Source organism: Cupressus sempervirens, chromosome 8 (genome assembly GCF_028749045.1).
Source record: "Cupressus sempervirens isolate cs-2001-9-10 chromosome 8, ASM2874904v1, whole genome shotgun sequence".
NCBI lineage: Eukaryota > Viridiplantae > Streptophyta > Pinopsida > Cupressales > Cupressaceae > Cupressus > Cupressus sempervirens.
The window spans coordinates 682,312,725-682,326,684 of record NC_143125.1 but is presented as its reverse complement, the minus strand read 5'-3'; positions in this window follow the sequence as shown (position 1 = coordinate 682,326,684).

The window sequence follows — 13,960 nt, the reverse complement described above, 5'->3', positions numbered from 1 at the left end:
TATTAGACTCTCAAATAAGTGAAAGTTGGCAATTGAAGAAAGATACAACTATATTGATTAACCTTATTCCAAGCTTCATCAAACACTCACTTGATTACCAACTGTTTATCAAACAAACACTGGAAATATCCAAAAAAATGCTTTGATCTTTGCATTCTGGTTTGAAATTGGATCTAAGAAGGATTTTAGGCCATCTTGAGAAATTGTTTCTCTTATAATCCAACCAATAAGAGCTTACATATTTTTGATAAGTAGCTTTCTTATCTTCCCATATCTCCTATGACATTTCTTTTGTCAGATCCACACATTCTGCACTCGAGGTACCTTGAAGATTTTTCAATAACCTCGGAATCAAGGCTAAGAATCACCTTTCCATCTTCATTCTTTGATCATCTTGGTCTTTGGACTATAATGCTTGCACATCCCAAAACAAATTTTTGTTCCAAAACAGCCATAGGAAAAGTAGACACCAAGTGAATATTTCTCCTTTTGATATGTTTCATCTCTCAATTTGAAGGGGCTTCAATCCTTTGCAAAAAATAGTCACGTTAACATGCCCGATCTCTTTGCCAAAAACATTGTCTAGAATAGACAAAATATGAGATGGAGTCGAATGAGCCAACTCCATATTGATATTTCATCTTTCCTTTTACTTTGTGGATGAGGGAATTTCATGTGTTGCAACATGAAAATCCCAACATGTGAACACATCATCAAAGGGTATTGACTCCATAAAAACCGTTGATTCTTGATCAACAACAAAGGTTCTATGAAAGACAATATGCTTGGTGTATGGATTAAAAGATCTTGTGTAAAGATCTATGAAGGTATATGCAAAGAATGAAAATGCAACTCAAGGAGATGGAAACATATGAGAAAGAATGGGTTCTTATGTATATGCTACAAGGAATGAAAGTTGGATGCATGGAAGTGCATGTAAATGTTAACTTTTGACTCTAAAAGTGTGACCTTTAGTCAAAATCAGGTTCTCTAGATGCCATTACATGTAAAGTGATATATATGTAATAATAATATGGAAATGGATTCGGAGGACGAAAATGCATTTAAGTGGGAATGCATGTAAGTGGGAATAAAGAATGAGATTATGTGTAAACACATATAAAGGATGAGATTACATGTAAATGTGGATGAAAGATGGAACTACATGTAATTTCTCCTGGAATGTAATTGTATATGAAAGGAGTGGATGTAATGTGCGTTGACATGTAATGGTGGATGTGGAGTAAAAAGATGCACTTGCATGAAAAGGTGAGAAATGGAGTGAAGTGTAAGTACTTAAGTTCTCAGGAAATAACTTGCAACTTCTTCCAAAAGAAGAAAAAACAAGAAATCAAGAAAACAAACAATGAAAACAAACACATATCTTTGGTCTTATACTCAAACATGTCAACAAAAGTTGCTCAAAGTGCAATTTCAAATTTAGAATTTGGGAAAATTCCCAAAAGTGTGAAAATGAGAGTTTTCATCATATTTAAAGGAAAATGCACTTATGGCATATATGTAATGTCCCCAATTTCCGATTAGGTAAACCATTTGTCAGTAGAATATTGAAAATTATATGTAAAACATATCAGCAACATTAGATTTAAGTAAATACTAATCTCAATACTACCCAAAATACCCATCCTAATCTTGAGAGAGAGATCTTTTCTCCAATCACCTAACCCTCTGGTAAGAACTACATCTCGATTAGGTAATTGTCATAGAAAGGGCTTCTCCCTTAGGCGCCTTTGGGATCTCTGGTAACACTACTTGGTAGAGATCCCACCTCTACCAAGTCTCTTATCTCTGACATATGCATATGTTTGACCACTACAATATATAATGTCTCTAATAGATTCTCTAAAAAGCTCTCTCTGGGTTCCCATTTTGGAACTTGACATTCGATCAAGAATGTCCTCCAGTCTTTGAGCTCTTTGATGAAAGCTCGACATCTGCTAATGGATGCCCTCTACCAAGATCAACTTGGTCTCTGTAGACCTCAATAAAACAATGATGTTTTATTCTTTTGAAATAATCATTTATCTAATATGCATACCTCTACTTTATGATATTCTTTTCTATTATTCTTGAATTATATCCATGTGATATTTTTCTCTGGCATTTACTTATTAACTATAAGATCAATAGTGTTTGAATCCAATCTCTTTGATCATTGTTTTACCCTGCTTGTCAATTCCTTCATCTATTGGTATGGAGTCTGGACACTCTACAATTATAACACTATATTGAGGGGTATTTGTCTATTGGTTATCAACATTAAATGTTGTGAAGGTATTGTTTGGGTGTTGCTTTGTTCTTATTTCTTGGCTCTTATCCACATTGATTTATTTATTTCTACTTCTCATGAATATCATAATTGTATTTCTTCTTATTTGAATATCCCTCTATGAAATCATCTTCTTCCTATCCATGTTGGTGGTTTGACTATAATCTATTTGTGTTGTTTATGGTTTCTATGTCCATCTCTAAACGGACTATGTTGCCTTACCTTCGTTCCTTGCTTGTCTATATGTTGGTGCGATGGTTGGGAGTCTTCAAAGTCATATTGCTTTCGAACGCCAGTAGATTGTTTGTTGCCTACATCAGCAAATGGATATGGATGATGCTTTTTACCTTTCCTTTTATTTTATTTGTAAAACATCTCAATTCCTAGACTGCAGCTCTGTTTATTTTTATTACTCCATAAAAAATATTGGGTTTGTTTGTATCGCTCCTTATAGAATATGTGTTCCCCATGCTTAGTGATGGTTTGTGACTAATTACTCTAACTTCTATTTGTCATTTTTTCTATTAGTCCAATTGGATCGAAGCTTCTGGTTAACAGTGGGAATGAAGTCTGCAAGCATATTATTTGATTCAAACCATGGTGTGTCGGACTTTTCTTTCCTTCTCATTCGATGATTGCTAACATATTCCTTTGGTTTGGTGTGTGTGTTCTTCTCTTTTGGTTTTCGATGTCTTACGCTTCCTCATATTATTATCTTCCTTCTTCCTTGTATAGGTAATTTGATTCTTATCGTAGACAGCTTCCTTATGTTTTTTTGCTCGATCATACTGGTGGCAATGAAGTTTTTCCTCCCTCTGTGATGTTAGCTATGAGATTCCATACTCGCCTTATATAGCCTACATGGCTAGGAGGTCACGACCCTTGGTCAAGACCCATTGTCAATAGCCTTCATATAAATAATTTATATTTTTAATAATAATTAGTTTGTGCTTATGTATGTATAAAGTAAATGCAATTGTGTTCAAAGCAAAAAATGCTATTATTATTGTTGTCCACGAGTTTGATCCTATTTCAAGGGTATTTAATGATATATCTTAATAATCTAAATGAGGAATTCTATAAATATTTGATATGATGTTCGTCTCTTGTCATATATCTTTTTCGATTTAGAGATAATCTTATAAGAGGCTCAAAAGATATTAATTGTTATTTAGTCTCTTTATAAGATTTTATTTTATTATTTATTTATATCTTAATTATTATTTATTTCTCAAATCTTTGTTTAATTTAAATTATTCATTTTTACACTATATCAGGATAGGGATATCACAATATATTTGAACAAGTGTGCAACATCAAGCTAAAACATGCAACAATATGGCAAGATAAGCATGAATTAATGAGCGAAATTGAAAATTTCCGCTTACTTGGAGGTTAATGGGCCGAATGTGGAGGATTGATAGGTTTTAAGAAAAATTTGAATCCATAAACAACTATATTGACTTCTTCAACGAAGTGATGGAAGATTAATGAGCATTGAATGATATGGATGCCAAAAACGTACTCAAAAAAATCAAAAAAAAATTGCTTTTGCCAAAAAATGTGTGCTTTTATAAAAAAATGTGTTCTTGGAATGGTGACACAGGGTGCTCCCCTAAATACCATAAACTCATAACAAAAACATAGAAACAACAACAAATGCGAGAACAAAATATGGACTTCCTATTTGCACCACAAATGCAAAATTGCAGAATTCATAAATACAATATGCTAACCCAAATGGGTGGCTTCATTACAGTAATCTACAAGACAATGCTGCGAACTATCACCTAGAGCTGTCCTAGACAATGTTCGGGCCTTTCTTAAATAGCTAGTTTTATGCCATCGAGGAAGGTTCTAGACATTATGTAATGTCCCCTTTTTCGTGAGCAATGGTGTTCAAAGGAATTAGCCTATTCCTGATCCTTGTAGGCTAACGGGACTTGATAATAGGATTGTGAGGTAGTTACCCAGTCGCTTGGTTGGCTCATTTCTTGGTCATATGAAGGTTATCCTATTATCACCATGGATGTTTCTAATTTTGGAAACCTTATTTTTTGTTATAATGTTATATTGCACTTTAGGAGTTGGGTTATATTTTATAATTATAAAGTGCAATATTAAAATAATAAAATAATATTATAATATTCCTTCTAGAAGGTGACTTGAGAAAGTTCTAGAAGGAGGCAAACCTATTGAAGAAAAAGAATAAATAGGCATTGAGGGCTCATTGTCTATCATCCAGATTTGTTGTTGATGTTGTTGTTTGTTGTTGATGTGCATTGTGGAGCCTAAGGTTTCTGTAGTAGTCACAATTGGCCATTGAGAATGAAAACTCTCAATTGGTAGGCAATTTTGAGGGTGTGAAATATCACTTGAATTATTGCAAAGTTGAAGAAGTTGCTTCAGACTTTCTACTTGTACTTTAAAGCAAATTTTATGGCTTTTGGCCAAATTTTTGGTGGTATTGATTTGAAGAGATAAATTGGTGCATTGTTGGAGTCATTTTGGTGTATTGAGACTTTATCAAAATTCTTATTCAAGGTTCAATCTGCATCTTTATCAATTCTGGAATAAATTACAGTCATATATATCAGCTTGAGGGAGCCACGATTTAGCTTATTGTAGCCATAACATCCATTAATCTTAGTCTTGATTAGTAGTGCTTGACTTCTAAAGAGATAGAAATCATTATTGGAGCTGGAGGAGATATTTAGAGACTGATTTATATTTATTTTCTGAGGTCTGCTAGAACAAGGGCAAATTTGGCTGGGAAGCACAAATAAATTCATTAAAATTCATACACTTGTTTTTGGCTTATGGGTATTGGAGCAATCAATTTCTAGAGGTTGGACAATGATGTTTGGTGATTAAAATTAAAGGTTGCAGCTACTATTATTTTATTTTTGAAGTCTGAAATATCCAGCAGGGGTGGGTAGGGATGAGACATCTTCCATCACTCATAAGGTGGATATTTCACATGTAGAAAACATTTAATGAGCATTGTATTGAGTCTTTGTATTGCAAATTGGAGATATAGGTTGTTAATAAATTTTCAATAAGCATTTCCATATTATTATTCACACTTAGATTTAGTATGCATACCAACTGTTTGTGAATATACTAGTTGGTTGTAGGTGTTCATTTCTCATGCTTAGATCATATATATGCATTGGATATTGTCAAATTAAATTGCACATTCATGCTAGGACATTGTTTAGTCAATTTAGAGTCATTTTAAAGCATTCTCATTGATGCTAATTGAAGAAAAGAGTCATTGTAGCAAACTGAAATGTTATATCAGTCATATGACCCTTGCATGTGAGTTGTTTGATGAAATTCCTTAAGCCTCCAATCAACATTTTGAGGTCAGATTTGAGCAGGGTCATTACACATTGAAGCTTAATACCTAGGGTCGACAGACCCTAACAATACATATAGAGTCGGCCAAATACATCTTTGACAATTATTTTAGACTTTTCGGGTAGCCCAAATTTGAAAGGCCATAACTCACAAACCGTTTCTCCAATTGGCTATTATAACCACTTTTCGAAAATGAAAACTTTTGGTCTACAAGCTTGGAATTGTGTAGCGCACTTCCCTTGAGTTTTCAGACCTCATCCAAGCACTCTAAGGCCTCCAACAGTGAGCCTAAAGATTTTTCTACAAATTTTTCCACTGAAAATCTGCAATAACTTCCCTGATACTTATGCTTGAGCAATGAGATTTTTATGGTAGGCTTACAACTCTAAAATGAACCTTCCTATAAAAAATGAGAACATTTCGAGCTCATATGATAAACTTACTAAAAATAGTAAGTTTCCATAAATAGTAACCACCCTATCTACTAGTCCTTATTAAAATAGAAAAGACTGAAATAAAAATATTTTTGGGTGATGCAAGATTGCTCTTACACCTACGATGCTCCTGCATCAAATGGATGGACAGTCTTTTTTGCCATTTAAAATATTGACTCCTTCCACCAAGTAATGGAAGATTAATGAGCATTGACTAATATGGATGCTAAAAAATGTACTCAAAAACCATCAAAAAACAAATCATTTTTTCTGAAAAACATGTGCTTTTAGAAAAAACATGTTCTTGGAATGGATGGACATGATTCTTTCTTTCATTTGAAATATTGACTCCTTCCACCAAGTGATGGAAGATTAATGAGCATTGAATAATAAATGGATGCCAAAAACGTACTCAAAAACCCTCAAAAAACAAATCATTTTTGCCCAAAAATGTGTGCTTTTAGAAAAAACGTGTTCTTGGAATGGATGGACATGAGTCATTTTTTTCATTTCAAGGCAAAAATGTGATCTTAATATGCAATAACATAGATCAAAAGGCCCAAATAATTCTTCTTTGGTCCAAAATGTGGTCATAAATTACCTTAAATGGATGTTTTTAGGTTAAACGTGGCTTCAAATCTTCATAAAATACAATGATTTCTTCATGGATTCGGACACCAAATGCATGGTAATGCATTCAAATGCAAAAATGACCCTAGGTAGAAGAATTCCTTGACTTGGAATGTTGCAATGGATGAAGTTTTCAACCAAAAACGTGTTCATGGTGAGAAAATGCATGAAGTTTTCCCTTCAATCTTCAAAATTGGGTTCTATGAAGGCATATGCATGTATCCAAAGGCAAATCACACTCTTGGATAGAGATTGCATGTTTTAAAACATGTCAAATGGAGTCTCTCATGCAAATCACACTCTAGGAATGCATTTCCATATTTTAAATATGTGTTCAAATATGGCCTTTAGTGCAAAATTGCACTCTCTAGGGGTCATTGCATGTTTTAAAGACACTTGAATATGCAAGTCTCACTCTTGGAGGGTCTTTGCACATTTTAAAATACCTGTGTTTATATGTTTTATGTGTTTTAAAATGTCTTTTTTCTTCAAAATCGTGTTCTGTAGAGGCAGTTGCACAACTTAAGTGATCAATTAAGCACATGTCTAATTGATTTTTGAAGAAATATCACTTAATTGGGTCATAAATAATATTTACACTATATGTTTTAACATATAATGTGTAAATATCATTCAAAAAGTAATATTTACTAAGATGTTTTGAGTTTAAAAAAAACTATATAGTTAATATAGTCAAGTAAAAAATTAAAAAGAAACTCAACTTAAAAATATAGCATAAAGTGCTCTATAATTACTTTATGTGATAAATTTAAATGATAAAGTAACTTAAAAATATAACAAAAAGTTAGTTATGTTATATACTTACAAAAAATGAAATGTCAACATCAAAATATAACATGATATTTTAAATTATGCACTTGCACCTAGAGAGTCCACCTTTTGGGCACTAAAATGATCATATCTTTTGATTATTAACAATGATTAAGCCCTAAGGAAAAACTGAAAGCAATGATTTGAGAAAAATCAAAAGACCAAAAGCAAACAAACACACACTCAAAACTAAGAAAAAAGGACATTAAAGGCTTCAAAAATCAAGCACAGGCTCAACAAACAAAAAAATTAAAAGACTGATGAAAGTCTTCAATAAAAGAGTTCATGACATGAAGTTGGATTCGATTGATTGACCAATACTAAAATATTAAATAATGACCTAAGCAGAGAGAAATGCGAAACTAAGTTGAAAATTTTTTGTATTGTTTCCTGCATTTTGTGGTGACAAAATGTTGGACTTGTAAAACCAATTAGCTGAGGATCTTGACTTATGCTATACAAAATGCCAAAACTAGAGTGCTCTTAACATATCGCAACACATGCTTCACGACAACCAAATGTTCAACCTTTGGGGATGTCATGAAGTAAGAAAAGTAACTAACAACATAGTTGGTATCAGGTTTAGTGGTAGTAAGATATATAAGGTTGCCCACTAGTTGCCTCAATGCGGGCTCATTCTCTACTAGTGCATATAATTAGCAAAAAAATTCAACCCTTTCTCCATAGGTTAGAAATGGGATTGCAATCTTGCATCCGAAATTTTCTCAACAAACCTTTTGCATAATTTAACTGATATATAAAAGTGGAAGAATATTTCTGCCAAACTTCTACACCAAGACAATAATGGAGGTCCTAAATCATCAACATAAATGACAAGAACAAGAATCTCACCACTAGTATGCTTGACATACAAAGTAGAAACTGAACGATTGCACTGAAACCCCTAATCAAATGAATACATATCGATCATGATGTACCATGCATGGGGTGCCTGTTTAAGGCCATAGAGAACATTGGCCAATTCGCAAACATGATGCTCTTTACCTATAACTTGAAAACCTAGAGGCTGTGTCACCTAAACCTCTTCTTGCATCCATCTTTATCTAATTTTGTCTAAGATTTTCCATACTTTCCATTACGAAATTTGTGTGCTTCCTCAAATCACCCTTGTTATTCATCAGGTTTCCATATTTATTAGATACCCGTATTTGTCCATAACTGAAATAACTGCAATATTGTTGGTCACTCAAATAACAGTAGCAGCACCAAAATATTAATTTTTTTCCTATCTCATAGGATGGTAGGAAACCACTCCAATACCACTGTAAGAATCCCCAACTAATTCTAACTTCAATTCTACAATATCCCTCGTAAATCTAATCACAATCTATTTTTATGAAGCTCAAGGAATATTATCAAACATTTAGCATACAATGTTTAGAACTATTGTTATGAATTTTGTGGTTGTCTTCTTTAAGTTCGTAGGATGCAATTAAAGTTATTGAGCGCTTCTAGTAATGCAAGTTGTTATAGTAATAATAAACTAGCTATTTCAAACCTTTGGCAATCATATATGTGACTGGGATTAACTAGTACAGCTAGTAGACATAAAGACAAACACTTGCCACGCATTCCAGTGTGCACCTACAGCAACTAGGCATTTTTACAAACACTTGGCATGCATAGTAGTGATTTAATATAACTGAAACACTAACTACAGCTTGGCATTTCATCAAACAACTATTGTACAATCTTGCAATTCCTTATTTTAATTCCAAACTATTTTAAATGAACTGCTAATAATGACTGCAACAATTGCAATTACAATGACCAATTAATTTAAGCAAATGTAATTCTAAGAACCTGGTTTGTATGTCATATGAGACACCACCTTCATTTTTTGCAGAATATGAACAAAATAATCTCCAACATGGCTGGGACTTGGTAATGCCACCTCCAAGTAGTGATCACAACTTGTGTAGTGCTGCTACAATACACAATGTATGATAGTAATCCAAACATAGGCCTTAGAAAGATATTGCAGCTCTTCCTAGCTGCCCGGACAATCACTAACATCTCTTAATTTGATGAAACAAATGCCAAACACTGCATCAGATATTGCAGTGATTAACCCTAGGAGTAAATGCGCAAACCAGTGATGAATTCCTTCACCTTTTCTTCAGCTACAGTAGTGATAGTTTCTCATACATATGAAACCCTTTTTGGATGCCAATTCTCATATTAAATAGATATCAAATAGCCATACAACGACAATTGATAGCTGATCAGAATTCGGAGATGAAGTTGAAAATCAATCACAATTGACCATGTATTTCAATGGCTCAGAGTGCAACAACAAATAGAGGTATTAGTCCTCACAATTGTCTCATGTAGAAATTGTTTACTGCATAGGTTAATTAAGAAGTGCACACAGATAATAAACACGAACAGCAAAACTCTTTAGATTAGTCGCATCTGCCAGAACATTACATTATGCTTGATAAGATGAATTATTAATGATGATAGAAGATGATTTACAATGATCCTAGATGGGATATAAATACTATCCGTCGAACCTTCCCGAAGGAGTCTGTTGGCCACAAACATTATGTTCGCTACAAACTATTTACTCGTCGGCTACAGAAATACTGACGACAATCCAGTCGGCTAACAGAAACCCTCAGCAAATTCACAAAATGAATAAAAAAGAATTTCTTTCTCAAAGAGCATTGCTTTTATAATTTAAAAAAAAAAGACACTTCTTCAAGACACTAAAAGAAAATATCTTCCCTCATACACTTTTCGCTAAAGAGCCTTCATCAATACACTTTTCAATTAGAAGCTTTCATTTAATAATTTTGAATAAATAACTCCCAAGCTAAAAGCTTCATGAATCTACACTTTTCACTTTAAAGGTTTTTTTAACACTATTTTTCACTTAAAAGCATTGCTTTTAAGACTTAGGAGTATATTCTATGTGAACTATTGAATAATACCTCCACTAGGCACCCTAGAGAAATATTTAAAACTTAAATTCAATATATACTCCTGAAAGTGCCAATATCATCACCGATTGAATATAGCACCTAGGGCCTACCAAAAATGGAAATTGCCATCACTAACTTACTAAAAATAGTAAGTTGTTAACCATGAATTTTTTGAAAATCCTGCCAGACCACGAGGCTTGTAATGATAGACTAGTCTCAGTAACCACCTGCCAACTGCTAATCATAAGGGAGATTATAGTCCTCCTTCCCTGAGATTGCTTGTCCTTAAGAAATCACTAGAACCAAAGGCTCATATTGATCCACCCAGATCTACAGGAGAAGTATGTGTAATGTCCCTAGCATCATCTACAAACTCCTATGATAATAACTCTATCCACAAAGCTATCTTGCATATACTATCACCATACCAACAATGATGACTTCACTAATCCACAGTGCTAAACTTGTCTCCACCTAGACCCTAGTAGATGATATCTAATATCATCTACCAGATCATAAACCCCGGCATGCCCTACCTATTTGCTATGAGTATAAACTCTATTTGTGCAACAATGTTAGGAATTGGTACTCCCAAAAGAATTTGTACCATAACCCAGCTATCCATCCTCTACAAAACTGACACGGATATGTTGGCTATGCAAGTTGCCTCCAAGAATCTTGCAAACACATAACCCATCAATTGCGGATGATGTGAACCCATCCCATAAAGGATGTTATGAACTTAGTGCAAACCCACACATGGGTGAAACCAACTCCTCTACCTATGGTTCAAAAGAGAAATGATGAGCGCTCCTCATTGTGTAATTTTAATAAAATGCTCCAATCTATGTCAGAGGCTCATCATTACCAAACCAGGATTCAAGAGATGGCTCCAAAAAAAATCCTGGAGGAAAGCATTTTAGCGAATGTCTCTACAATCTTTCCCACCAAATGTTGAATACTGCAAGAACCCCACATGAGAGTACCCTCAAAAACTTTGTATGGAGTCACCACGATTCCAAAATCTCAAACAAATACATAAATTACTATGTAGTAGAAATTATGTGAAGAAGCATCAACTTGATCCCCTCCAATCCACAAATGATCTCTCTAAAAATGTGGCATTACCAACTATTTATCGATATCAATTGTATGAGATGAAGTAACAAGATTGTTTCTCCCAACATGAGAATTATTCTCCCCACCAAATGATACTCGACATGTGTCTAGTGAAGACAAGGGAGTGGAGTCATAAACTATCACACAACTCATAGTTGAATCCTCCTCTACATGACAATGGCTATCAAAAAATTTCTCTAGATGTAATAACCTACTAGATTTCACCACTGAGAACACTGGAAGTTGCTTGGGAATATTTTGCATTTTTTTTGGTTTAAGGGATATATAAACTTTTTGTTTTGTTTTAAATATATGAAATTCAGAAACAGATACTAAAAATGCTAAATATTTTACTTCAAAAAATGATGTCTATAATCACCATTAAATGTCAGTTGAGCACTACAAATTTTATTGCTTATTTTCTCAATGTAATTAAATCCAAATTGAAAGAACCTGGCGACAAAAATGATGTACAATTTGTAGAAATTGAACATGAAATGCCAACTCTCAATTGAAATTGCCACGTCCAAAAAATGAATGTTGGTCTAATGATCATCACCATCCAAACCAGTAGACTGATGTGAAGGTTCAACCTCAGCCTCATCATAGTACACCCACATAGTACGATTTGCCCCACCTTTAGGCCTCAATGAACAAGCATGTCCCGTACTATAAGGTCATTTGCACTAAAAGAAAAATTGTCTTCTCCTCAAATCCTCACCTGATGCCTCATCATTATTCCCAACATTTTTTTCACTTAGTGGATGTTTCTTATCTACAAGTGGAGAGGTAGGAGGCTTCAAAGAAAACTTTCCTCAAGATGTGAATGACTCAAGATCTCTACCCTTTCTCATTGCCTACTACAAAGTAGGTGGGTCTAAGGACTTAACCCATCCTCTAAGTGGCTCAACCAATTCCTCCATAAAAGGCATAGCTCTCCTCTGCTCACAAATATCATAGACCATAGACCTATCTACCTAAGCTAAACCAACTCCCAGAAATATACCTCGAGATACTTCCTATCAAATTGCTCATCAATCTATCCATGAACTCCTGAGAGGAAACAATCTAATCATGATGTAATGATACTAGCCAATGGTACCACCAATCATGAGCTACTCTTTCTAAGTGCAGCACAAAATATTTGATAGCATCCTTCTCTGTCATGGGACGTAGTACTAAGTATGCATCAAGCTTATGGACCCAAGCTCAAGTTGACACCTTTCCACTGTCATCAAAGTGGGCTAAGGTCACCTTGTAGGCTACCTCACACAAGTCTGACTATCTAGGCCTCTATCTATTAGTTGCAGACCTACCCCTAGTATGCTTCCACTTCTTTGTAAGGGATCTATCAAAATTAAGATTCTTCTTGATGATTTATGAAAGAGCATCCCACTCAGCAAACGATTCCACTACATTATCACAAAAAGCATTGCCTCAATCTCAATATTGATCATGTCAACCTCAGATCTCTAAAAAGTAGGTTGTTGTGGCCTATCATATGCTCCAATATAATCTATCCTGCCAATCCTATCATCAATCCAAACTCAGTCCTCGACTCTAATCCTATCTCCTACTTTAAACCTGTCATCAACTTGAGGGCCTATATAAATTGACAGAATCGTCATGTGAACCTCTCTCCATACTCTAATGTTTGGGGAGTACAATGCATTACATTGTGTCAGATAATTGTTACAACACATTGGCATTATGATGCTTACCAACAGCAACATCTCTCAAAGTTTATCTAGCCTCTCTGTCAATGTCGAAACTAGTGTGAGCATCTTTATACCCTGTATCTCCTGAAATGCCAACACCCTTGTCACTGATACTACCAATCTAAATCTCTAGTTCTCCACCATTAGGTGGAGAAATGAAACCTCTGAAGGTGTTATGTCTACCCAGAATAAATCTCTAGCTATGCTGAAATCTAGTTCACTACAAGCTAGCAAGAAACCACTCTGATACACTATACCCCATTGGTTCTCACCACAGAAAACACAAAAACTTGCTCGAGAATATTTTCATATTTTTCTGTTTAGTGAATATATGAAATTTATGATTTTTCCAAATATATGAAATTCTAAAATTTATATTAAAAATGTCAAATAATTTACTTCAAACAACAATATCCATACTCAATTAAATGCCAATTGAATGCTGCAAATTTTATTGTTTATTTGCTCAATGAAATTACATTCAAATTGAAAGAACTTGGTGACTACAAAGATGTTCAATTTGTGGTAGTTGAACATGAAATGCCAACTTTCAGCCGAAATTCCCACACCCAAACAAGAACATAGTTTTGATGCAATAATCGTTGGCCCTCATCGTGTAATAGAAGC